An 11,522-nucleotide genomic window follows, 5' to 3' on the forward strand; every position below is an offset into this window, starting at 1 on the left:
TTATGCAGTTACAGTCGAAGTTCGGTATACCGAAGGGACATCGGGACGATAATTTAGTTCGCTATATCCAATACTTGTGGCAAATTTAGAGATAATAATCCGGCAGATCTCAGGCACTGAGGGAATCGATGTAATGCAAAACAGCCAGGAGAGATCTGCGGACATCGCCTTGTTTCCTTTGTGGTATATAAGTCATTCATGTCATGACATCTACTTCACTATACATCCCATGTTGTCATGGATGCATGCACGTACAATCTTTTATATAATGAAAGGTTTATTCTAGTACATACCATGCCTGACCTCTCATTGAACGTCACTCAGTCATTTCATACCATACCAGATTTGGTGCACATCGATATAAAAAACGGGTGGAAGCAAACCAAGACAGTGTAATATAAATCATGCCGTACATAACATAATGTTATGATTTGCTTGTCAGGTGCCGTCAGATATGTTCGTCATAGGAGCGCGTCACGCAGTACCAGATTTGGTGTAAATCCAACAAGGAAACGTCCACGAGCGCACCATCAACGTAGCATGTAAATCATGCTTTACATGAAAGGCATATCATGGATGTGATGCCACTACCTGCAATTGGTGTGGATGATACATTCCCGTCGCGCGATGCCAATATTGGTGCATGTCCAACTAGCGAAACAACCGTAAGCAGACCATGACCGTGGCATGTAACTCATGAACTACACGGAATGCATGTCACGATTTTCATGTTACCACCCCGAATTTGCGTTCGTGATAGCCACGTCATGAAACATCAATTTAGGGTATACCAAGCTGGGGAAACAGCTGCAAGAGCCCCATGATCATGGTACGTGAATCATGCCCAACACAACATCGATGTCATGGCTTTCATGTTGCCAACTGCAATTTATGTTCGTCATAGTGACGTCACGAAATTCCAGTATTGAGTTTTACCAAGCTAGCGAAGCGGCCACGAGCGCACGTGAGTGTGGCATGTAAATCATGCTGCACATGAAAAGAATGATATGATGGTCATGTTACCACCTGTCATTTACGCTCCTCGTATAGCCGCACCACGCAATACTCATTATGGTATATATGAAGCTAGCGAAATGGCCGCGTGTGCACCATGAGTGTAAAATGTGAATCATGCTGTACATGACAGGCATGCCATATTGTTTGTTGTCACTTCTGATTTACGGTCTTCATACAGTCACGTAATGCAATACCGCAACTGGTACATATTAGGATAGCGAAACGACCCTATGCACTGCGAGCGGGGCGCGGATGTCATGGTTTACATGTTATGTATGTCACGTACGCCACATGCATGTCACGCTTGCCGCGAGGAGACGCTTGGAAGCGCGAAAGCGCGCAAAATAAAAACGCAGGTGTTCGCTCCAGCTTGAAAATCCGGCACCAAGAGCCTTGACGTCATAACATTTGACGGAAATTACTCCGGCCTGCGTACTTCCTAATCGGTAAAATTTAAATATATTGCTCTCTCAGGAGCTGGAGAACTAATACACCAATTTTCAATAAATTTCTTTGAGAAAATGTCAACAAAATACGAATGATTCTCTTTGAAATCCGTGACGTCACGCGCGGATATATTGGTGCAAGATTTTAAAGTTGTACTTGGGCCGTGATTTTCCCCTGTTTTATTACGCGTATCTGGGTAAAATTTACTAAATTGGTGTTTTCAGAGTATTATTGATGAATATAAACCGATTCGTTGTTTCATTTTGCTGTTCTCTTAACCTTATGGCCAATGGTACACCTGCACCTGCGTGTTCACAGCCTCCAGAGTCGAACGTGTTGCCGCCGATCGAGCATAAACTGCCCGGCACATTCTAGACAGAAAAAGCCTTTGTGAGCCTGCATCGTTGAGTATTGTTTTTCAAACGATACGACTTCGCATGCGCATAGGATATCGATTCGGTTACAGTTAGCGTCGAATTTCGTTCTTCTTGCTAACGCCGAGGGCGTTGTCGAAATAAAGGATTATTAAGGGGGTTTAGCTGCACACCACTTACCAGACACGTGAACGAGAAAGCAGGAATATTGTCACCGTGTATGGAAGGTGTTCCAGGTTCATGTCCGTTTATTCGGCCTTGGACTTACGCCGACGGGATCTTTGCCCAGGTTGGCCGAAGCCATTCAATAGATGTGAGGAAGCTGTTGGTGAGGACGGTTCACCACGCCCTCAGTGAGCCTCACGTTCTCCTACCAAGGATGGCGACCGCGGAAGAAGTCGACAGGTGCAGGGTAGCGGCGTCGAGAAGAGAGGTGGACCATTACACATTCCCTCTGTTTCTCGACACTGCACGACATCCCGTTACATGACATGATCGTAAGCTTAGTTAGAGGCTTTTTGACTTCATTTTTTTCTTCAACAGAAAGGACGTTTGTATTCCTAAAGGAAAGTTCAAGCAGTTTTTACAATCACATTACCAGTAGGGACATAATATTATGCAGTTACAGTCGAAGTTCGGGATGCCGAAGGGACATCGGGACGATAATTTAGTTCGCTATATCCAATACTTGTGGCAAATTTAGAGATAATAATCCGGCAGATCTCAGGCACTGAGGGAATCGATGTAATGCAAAACAGCCAGGAGAGATCTGCGGACATCGCCTTGTTTCCTTTGTGGTATATAAAGTCATTCATGTCATGACATCTACTTCACTATACATCCCATGTTGTCATGGATGCATGCACGTACAATATTTTATAAATTGAAAGGTTTATTCTAGTACATACAATGCGCGACCTCTCATTGATCGTCACTCAGTCGTTTCATACCATACCAGTTTTGGTGCACATCGATATAAAAACGGGCGGAAGCAAACCGAGACAGTGTAATATAAATCATGCCGTACATAACATAATGTTATGATTTGCTTGTCAGGTGCCGTCAGTTATGTTCATCATAGAAGCGCGTCACGCAATACCAGATTTGGTATAAATACAACAAGGAAACGTCCGCGAGCGCACCATCAACGTAGCATGTAAATCATGCTTTACATGAAAGGCATATTATGAATGTTATGTCACCACCTGCAATTGGTGTGCATGATACATTCCCGTCGCGCGATACCAATATTGGTGCATGTCCAACTAGCGAAACAACCGTAAGCAGACCATGACCGTGGCATGTAACTCATGAACTACACGGCATGCATGTCACGATTTTCATGTTACCACCCAGAATTTGCGTTCGTGATAGCCACGTCATGAAATATCAGTTTAGGGTATACCAAGCTGGGGAAACAGCTGCAAGAGCCCCAAGATCATGGTACGTGAATCATGCCCTACACAACATCGAAGTCATGGTTTTCATGTTGCCACCTGCAATTTATGTTCGTAATAGTGACGTCACGAAATGCCAGTATTGGGTTTTACCAAGCTAGCGAAGCGGCCGCGAGCGCACGTAAGTGTGGCATGTAAATCATGCTGCACATGAAAATAATGATATGATGGTCATGTTACCACCTGTTATTTATGCTCCTCCTATAGCCGCACCACGCAATACTGATTTTGGTATATATGAACCTAGCGAAACGGCCGCGAGTGCACCATGAGTGCAAAATGTGAATCATGCTGTACATGACAGGCATGCCATATTTTTTGTTGCCACTTCTGATTTATGGTCTTCATACAGTCATGTCATGCAATACCGCAACTGGTACATATTAGGATAGCGAAACGACCCTATGCACACAGCCAGCAGGGCGTGGATGTCATGGTTTACATGATATGTATGTCACGTACGCCGCATGCATGTCACGCTTGCCGCGAGGAGACGCTTGGAAGCGCGAAAGCGCGAAAATAAAAACGCAGGTGTTCGCTCCAGCTTCAAAATCCGGCACCAAGAGCCTTGACGTCATAACATTTGATGGAAATTACTCGGGCCTGCGTACTTCCTAATCGGTAAAATTTAAGTATATTGCTCTCTGCGCAGCTGGAGAACTAACACAGCAAGTTTCAATAAATTTCATTGAAAAAATGTCAACAAAATACGAATTATTCACTTTGAAATCCGTGACGTCAGGCGCGGATATATTGGTGCAAGATTTTAAAGTTGTACTTGGGCCGTGATTTTCCGCTCTATTATTACGCGTATCTGGGTAAAATTTACGAAATTGGTGTTTTCAGAGTATTATTGATGAATATAAACCGATTCGTTCTCTCATTTTATTGTTCTCTTAACCTTATGGCCAATGGTACACCTGCACCTGCGTGTTCACAGCCTCCAGAGTCGAACGTGTTGCCGCCAATCGAGCATAAACTGCCCGGCACATTCTGGACAGAAAAAGCTTTTGTGAGCCTGCATCTTTGACTATTGTTTTTCAAACGATACGACTTCGCAGGCGCGTAGGATAACGATTGGGTTACAGCTGGCGTCGAGTGTCGTTCTTCTTGCTAACGCCGAGGGCGTTGTCGAAATAAAGGAATATTAAGGAGGTTTAGCAGCACACCACTTACCAGACACGTGAACGAGAAACCAGGAATATTGTCACCGTGTATGGAAGGTGTTCCAGTTTCATGTCCGTGCATTCGGCCTTGGACTTACGCCGACGGGATCTTTGCCCAGGTTGACCGAAGCCATTCAATAGATGTCAGGAAGCTGTTGCTGAGGACGGTTCACCACGCCGTCAGTGAGCCTCACGTTCTCCTACCAAGGATGGCGACCGCGGAAGAAGTCGACAGGTGCAAGGTAGCGACGTCGAGAAGAGAGGTGGACCATTACACATTCCCTCTGTTTCGCGACACTGCACGACATCCCGCTACATGACATGATCGTAAGCTTAGTTAGAGACTTTTTGATTTCCTTTATTTTCTTCAGCAGAAAGGACGTTTGCATTCCTAAAGGAAAGTTCAAGCACTTTTTGCAATCACATTACAGGTAGGGACATATTATTACGCAGTTACAGTCGAAGTTCGGTATACCCATGTAGCATCGGGACGATAATTTAGTTCGCTATATCCAATACTTGTGGCAAATGTAGAGATAATAATCCGGCAGATCTCATGCAATGAGGGCATCGATATAATGCAAAACAGCCAGGAGAGATCTGCGGACATCGCCTTGTTTCTCTTTGTGGTATATAAAGTCATTCATGTCATGACATCTACTTCACTATTCGCAATGCCCACGAACTATAGGTGGCGCGCCGTGCTTTTCAATATGGCGCCAGGAGGAGGGTCAACCCGTTTGTTAGCATAGGAACAGATAGGACGTGCGGACGTACGGACAGTGCCACTTTCACCGGATGAAGTCATCAGCTGCGCTGAAATGGATATGAGACTAAAATACTTTCCCAAACCATGGAAAGTGCTAAGTACTCGCCACCTAATTATTTGCTGCGAAGTGAAAGGTTATATTTCAGCTCCGTTACCGTGCATAACGATGCTTTGCGAAATCCTGTGCGTGCTACATAAACCTGTATGAACTAGAATTGACGTATGAGCTGAACGGCACTCCGAGGTAGTACGTACCGAGCCTGCCTGACGGATTTGCCGCAGTAGTAGGCCGCCAGCGAGCAGCGCCATCGCTGCTGCGCGTGATGATGGCTTGCAAACATAAAAGTGTTCTGTGATAATACCCCGTCGTCATTACTTGCGCAGTCGAAAACGCGGAGTTACGTCTTCAACGGAACACAAGCATTTAACATGCCATTCAGTAGCGCTTGTGTCACAGCCATGCTGAGACTCTAGCCGTGTGTACTTCACTCGCATGTTGCAGGTTCGATCAGCATGATCGAAACATGAATATCGAAAAGAATAAACACGTATGCTTTTCGCAACGTCGAAGAAGTTCGGCGAGAGGCGTGGATTGTGGCCGTGACTGCACGTTCCATCGCTCTAACCATTTCGCTTCGTTGGTCGAGCCAGCGGTCGAGCTCGAGCGTGTTGGCGGCATGCGGCGCTCCATAATATCCACAATAATTGTGATACATGCAATGCACAAGAGGAACTATGCTTTTATTTTGATCTCGCTCAAGGATATTATACGTTAAATACAATCAAAGTGACTTACGAGCGTGAAAGAACATTAACGCACGAGGGGACGTGAAGTGCAACTCGCTCCTCGTGAGTTAGCAGCTGGTGGTTCATCGTCGCTGTCACTCTCGGTGCTTTCACAGTCTTCTACGTCCAGTGAAAAATCCTCGTCGTCAAGATGGTTTCTTTCAACATCACTGCTGAAAGCACTCTGAAGAATTTCCTCCGCCGAACGACTTCGACCACTCCGCGTCGCCACGTTCACAATTAGACAGACGTCTGGGCGCGGAGAACGTTTTGCTCTCAGTCAACAAGCAAATCGCTTGCAGTGTGCTGCCACCTATCAACAAACGTACAAAAACAAGCGGCGCAGCGGTGGCTATGAAACCCAACACACTGGCGAAGGACGGCGTGGATGGAAAGCGTTCGCTCTACGAAAGGCGTCGAGCAGACGCGTCCTCGAATGATTGAAACGTCGCTCGCACGATTCGTAACAGCCAGGGGCGTAGCCAAGGGGGGGGGTTGGGGGGGGTTCAAACCCCCCCCGAAATTTTTCAATTTTGCTTGCGTATATATGCAGCACACATACAAACGCACGCACGAACATATATAAAGTATGGTTGAACCCCCCCCCCCCCGAAAAAAAATTTCTGGCTACGCCTCTGGTAACAGCGCTTTGCTGACAAAGGATAGAGGCCTTATTTTAATGTATCGCCAACTTGAGATCGCTCAGTTATACATGAGCACATCGCGAGCCCGCGCGACCTCCCTCCCGCGTACAGTGTTATGGGACTCATGCACTACAAGAAACACTGACCAATTATATATGCAAGTAAAACAGGGTGAGCTTCAACTGAATATGTCAGACGATAACATTTAACTTACCTGCGTGGCTACAGAAAGCCTCGCGAAGCTGATAGTATGTGTACACTGTGGGCTAGCATTGAAAGCGCGAGTTGCCACGTATTTTCACGAAAACTTCGCGTCTCGCAAGAACGAATCAGATTTCTCGTGTCACGGAGGGCCCGGTTGTTTCACTGATGCAGGGAACATGCAAAGTCGTATTGTTCCTTTCTTGCCAACGCGTTAACACTGAGGCTAGCACAGCCGAACAAGGGAGCGACTGCATAGTGCCGCCATTTTGTCGTCTACTAACCCTCCTCGAGAGGACGCTCCTGAATTCCGCTCGGTGGCGCGACAGTCTATGGGCATTGCGAATATATCCCATGTTGTAATGGATGCATGCACGTACAATAATTTATATAATGTTTATTCGAGTACATACAATGCGTGACCTCTCATTCATCGTCAATCAGTCGTTTCATACCATACCAGATATGGTGCACATTGATATAAAAAACGGGTGGAAGCAAACCAAGACAGTGTAATATAAATCATGCCGTACATAACATAATGTTATGATTTGCTTGTCAGGTGCCGTCAGATATGTTCGTCATAGGAGCGCGTCACGCAGTACCAGATTTGGTGTAAATCCAACAAGGAAACGTCCACGAGCGCACCGTCAACGTAGCATGTAAATCATGCTTTACATGAAAGGCATATCATGGATGTGATGCCACTACCTGCAATTGGTGTGGATGATACATTCCTGTCGCGCGATACCAATATCGGTGCATGTCCAACTAGCGAAACAACCGTAAGCAGACCATGACCGTGGCATGTAACTCATGAACTACACGGAATGCATGTCACGATTTTCATGTTCACCACCCCCGAATTTGCGTTCGTGATAGCCACGTCATGAAACATCAATTTAGGGTATACCAAGCTGGGGAAACAGCTGCAAGAGCCCCATGATCATGGTACGTGAATCATGCCCAACACACATCGATGTCATGGCTTTCATGTTGCCAACTGCAATTTATGTTCGTCATAGTGACGTCACGAAATTCCAGTATTGAGTTTTAACCAAGCTAGCGAAGCGGCCACGAGCGCACGTGAGTGTGGCATGTAATCATGCTGCACATGAAAAGAATGATATGATGGTCATGTTACCACCTGTCATTTACCGCTCCTCGTATAGCCGCACCACGCAATACTCATTATGGTATATATGAAGCTAGCGAAATGGCCGCGTGTGCACCATGTGTGAAAAATGTGAATCATGCTGTACATGACAGGCATGCCATATTGTTTGTTGCCACTTCTGATTTACGGTCTTCATACAGTCAAGTAATGCAATACCGCAACTGGTACATATTAGGATAGCGAAACGACCCTATGCACACCGCGAGCGGGGCGCGGATGTCATGGTTTACATGTTATGTATGTCACGTACGCCACATGCATGTCACGCTTGCCGCGAGAAGACGCTTGGAAGCGCGAAAGCGCGCAAAATAAAAACGCAGGTGTTCGCTCCAGCTTGAAAATCCGGCACCAAGAGCCTTGACGTCATAACATTTGACGGAAATTACTCCGGCCTGCGTACTTCCTAATCGGTAAAATTTAAATATATTGCTCTCTCAGGAGCTGGAGAACTAATACACCAATTTTCAATAAATTTCTTTGAGAAAATGTCAACAAAATACGAATGATTCTCTTTGAAATCCGTGACGTCACGCGCGGATATATTGGTGCAAGATTTTAAAGTTGTACTTGGGCCGTGATTTTCCCCTGTTTTATTACGCGTATCTGGGTAAAATTTACTAAATTGGTGTTTTCAGAGTATTATTGATGAATATAAACCGATTCGTTGTTTCATTTTGCTGTTCTCTTAACCTTATGGCCAATGGTACACCTGCACCTGCGTGTTCACAGCCTCCAGAGTCGAACGTGTTGCCGCCGATCGAGCATAAACTGCCCGGCACATTCTAGACAGAAAAAGCCTTTGTGAGCCTGCATCGTTGAGTATTGTTTTTTCAAACGATACGACTTCGCATGCGCATAGGATATCGATTCGGTTACAGTTAGCGTCGAATTTCGTTCTTCTTGCTAACGGCGAGGGCGTTGTCGAAATAAAGGATTATTAAGGGGGTTTAGCAGCACACCACTTACCAGACACGTGAACGAGAAAGCAGGAATATTGTCACCGTGTATGGAAGGTGTTCCAGGTTCATGTCCGTTTATTCGGCCTTGGACTTACGCCGACGGGATCTTTGCCCAGGTTGGCCGAAGCCATTCAATAGATGTGAGGAAGCTGTTGGTGAGGACGGTTCACCACGCCCTCAGTGAGCCTCACGTTCTCCTACCAAGGATGGCGACCGCGGAAGAAGTCGACAGGTGCAGGGTAGCGGCGTCGAGAAGAGAGGTGGACCATTACACATTCCCTCTGTTTCTCGACACTGCACGACATCCCTTACATGACATGATCGTAAGCTTAGGTAGAGACTTTTTGAATTCCTTTTTTTTTTCTTCAGCACTAAGGACGTTTGTAATTCCTAAAGGAAAGTTCAAGCAGTTTTTACAAATCACATTACCAGTAGGGACATAAGATTATGCAGTTACAGTCGAAGTTCGGTATGCCGAAGGACATCGGGACGAATAATTTAGTTCGCTATATCCAATACTTGTGGCAAAATTTAGAGATAATAATCCGGCAGATCTCAGGCACTGAGGGAATCGATGTAATGCAAAACAGCCAGGGAGGATCTGCGGACATCGCCTTGTTTCCTTTGTGGTATATCAAGTCATTCATGTCATGACATCTACTTCACTATACATCCCATGTTGTCATGGATGCAGCACGTACAATATTTATAAATTGAAAGGTTTATTCGAGTACATACAATGCGTGACCTCTCATTGATCGTCAATCAGTCGTTTCATACCATACCAGATATGGTGCACATTGATATAAAAAACGGGTGGCAGCAAACCAAGACAGTGTAATATAAATCATGCCGTACATAACATAATGTTATGAATTTGCTTGTCAGGTGCCGTCATATATGTTTCGTCATAGGAGCGCGTCACGCAGTACCAGAATTTGGTGTAAATTCCACAAGGAAACGTCCACGAGCGCACCGTCAACGTAGCATGTAAATCATGCTTTACATGAAAGGCATATCATGGATGTGATGCCACTACCTGCAATTGAGTGTGGATGATACATTCCCAGTCGCGCGATAACCAATATCGGTGCATGTCCAACTAGCGAAACAACCGTAAGGCAGACCATGACCGTGGCATGTAACTCATGAACTACACGGAATGCATGTCACGATTTTCATGTTACCAACCCCGAATTTTGCGTTCGTGATAGCCACGTCATGAAACATCAATTGAGGTATACCAAGCTGGGGAAACAGCTGCAAGAGCCCATGACCATGGTACGTGATCATGCCCAACATAACTCGATGTCTGGCTTTCATGTTGCCAACTGCAATTTATGTCGCATAGTGACGTCACACGAAATTTCCAAGTATTGAGTTTTACCAAGCTAGCGAAGCGGCCACGAGCGCACGTGAGTGTGCATGTAACATCAGCTGCACATGAAAAGAATGATATGATGGTCATGTTTACCACCTGTCATTTACGCTCCTCGTATAAGCCGCACCACGCAATACTGATTTTGGTATATATGAACCTAGCGAAACGGCCGCGAGTGCACCATGAGTGCAAAATGTGAATCATGCTGTACATGACAGGCATTGCATATTTTTTGTTGCCACTTATGAATTATGGCTTCATACACGTCATGTCCTGCATACCGCAACTGGTACATATTAGGATAGCGAAACGACCTAATGCACACAGCCAGCAGGGCGTGGATGTCATGTTACATGATATGTAGTCACGTACGCCGCATGCATGTCACGCTTGCCGCGAGGAGACGCTTGGAAGCGCGAAAGCGCGAAATAAAAACGCAGTGTTCGCTCCAGCTTCAAAATCGGCACCAAGAGCCTTGACGTCATAACATTGATGAGGAAATTACTCGGCCTGCGTACTTCCTAATCGGTAAATTTAAGTATTTGCTCCCTGCGCAGCTGGAGAAACTAACACAGCATGTTTCAATACATTTCATTGAAAAAATGTCAACAAAATACGAATTATTCACTTTGAAATCCGTGACGTCAGGCGCGGATATATTGGGCAAGATTTTAAAGTTGTACTGGGCCGTGATTTTTCCGCTCTATTATTTACGCCTATCGGGTAAAATTTACGAAATTGGTGTTTTCAGAGTATTATTGATGAATATAAACCGATTCGTTCTCTCATTTTATTGTTTCTCTTAACCTTATGGCCATGGTACCCTGCACCTGCGTGTTTCACAGCCTCCAGATCGAACGTGTTGCCGCCAATCGAGCATAAACTGCCCGGCATATTCTAGACAGAAAAAGCCTTTGTGAGCCTGCATCTTTGACTATTGTTTTCAAAACGATACGATTGCAGGCGCGTAGGATAACGATTGGGTTACAGCTGGCGTCGAGTGTCGTTCTTCTTGCTAAACGCCAAGGGCGTTGTCGAAATAAAGGAATATTAAGGAGGTTTAGCAGCACACCAACTTACCAGACCGTGGAACGAGAAACCAGGAATATTGTCACCGTGTACGGAAGGTGTTCAGTTTCATGTC

This window comes from Rhipicephalus sanguineus, chromosome 4, assembly GCF_013339695.2.
Source record: "Rhipicephalus sanguineus isolate Rsan-2018 chromosome 4, BIME_Rsan_1.4, whole genome shotgun sequence".
Classification (NCBI taxonomy): Eukaryota; Metazoa; Arthropoda; class Arachnida; order Ixodida; family Ixodidae; genus Rhipicephalus; species Rhipicephalus sanguineus.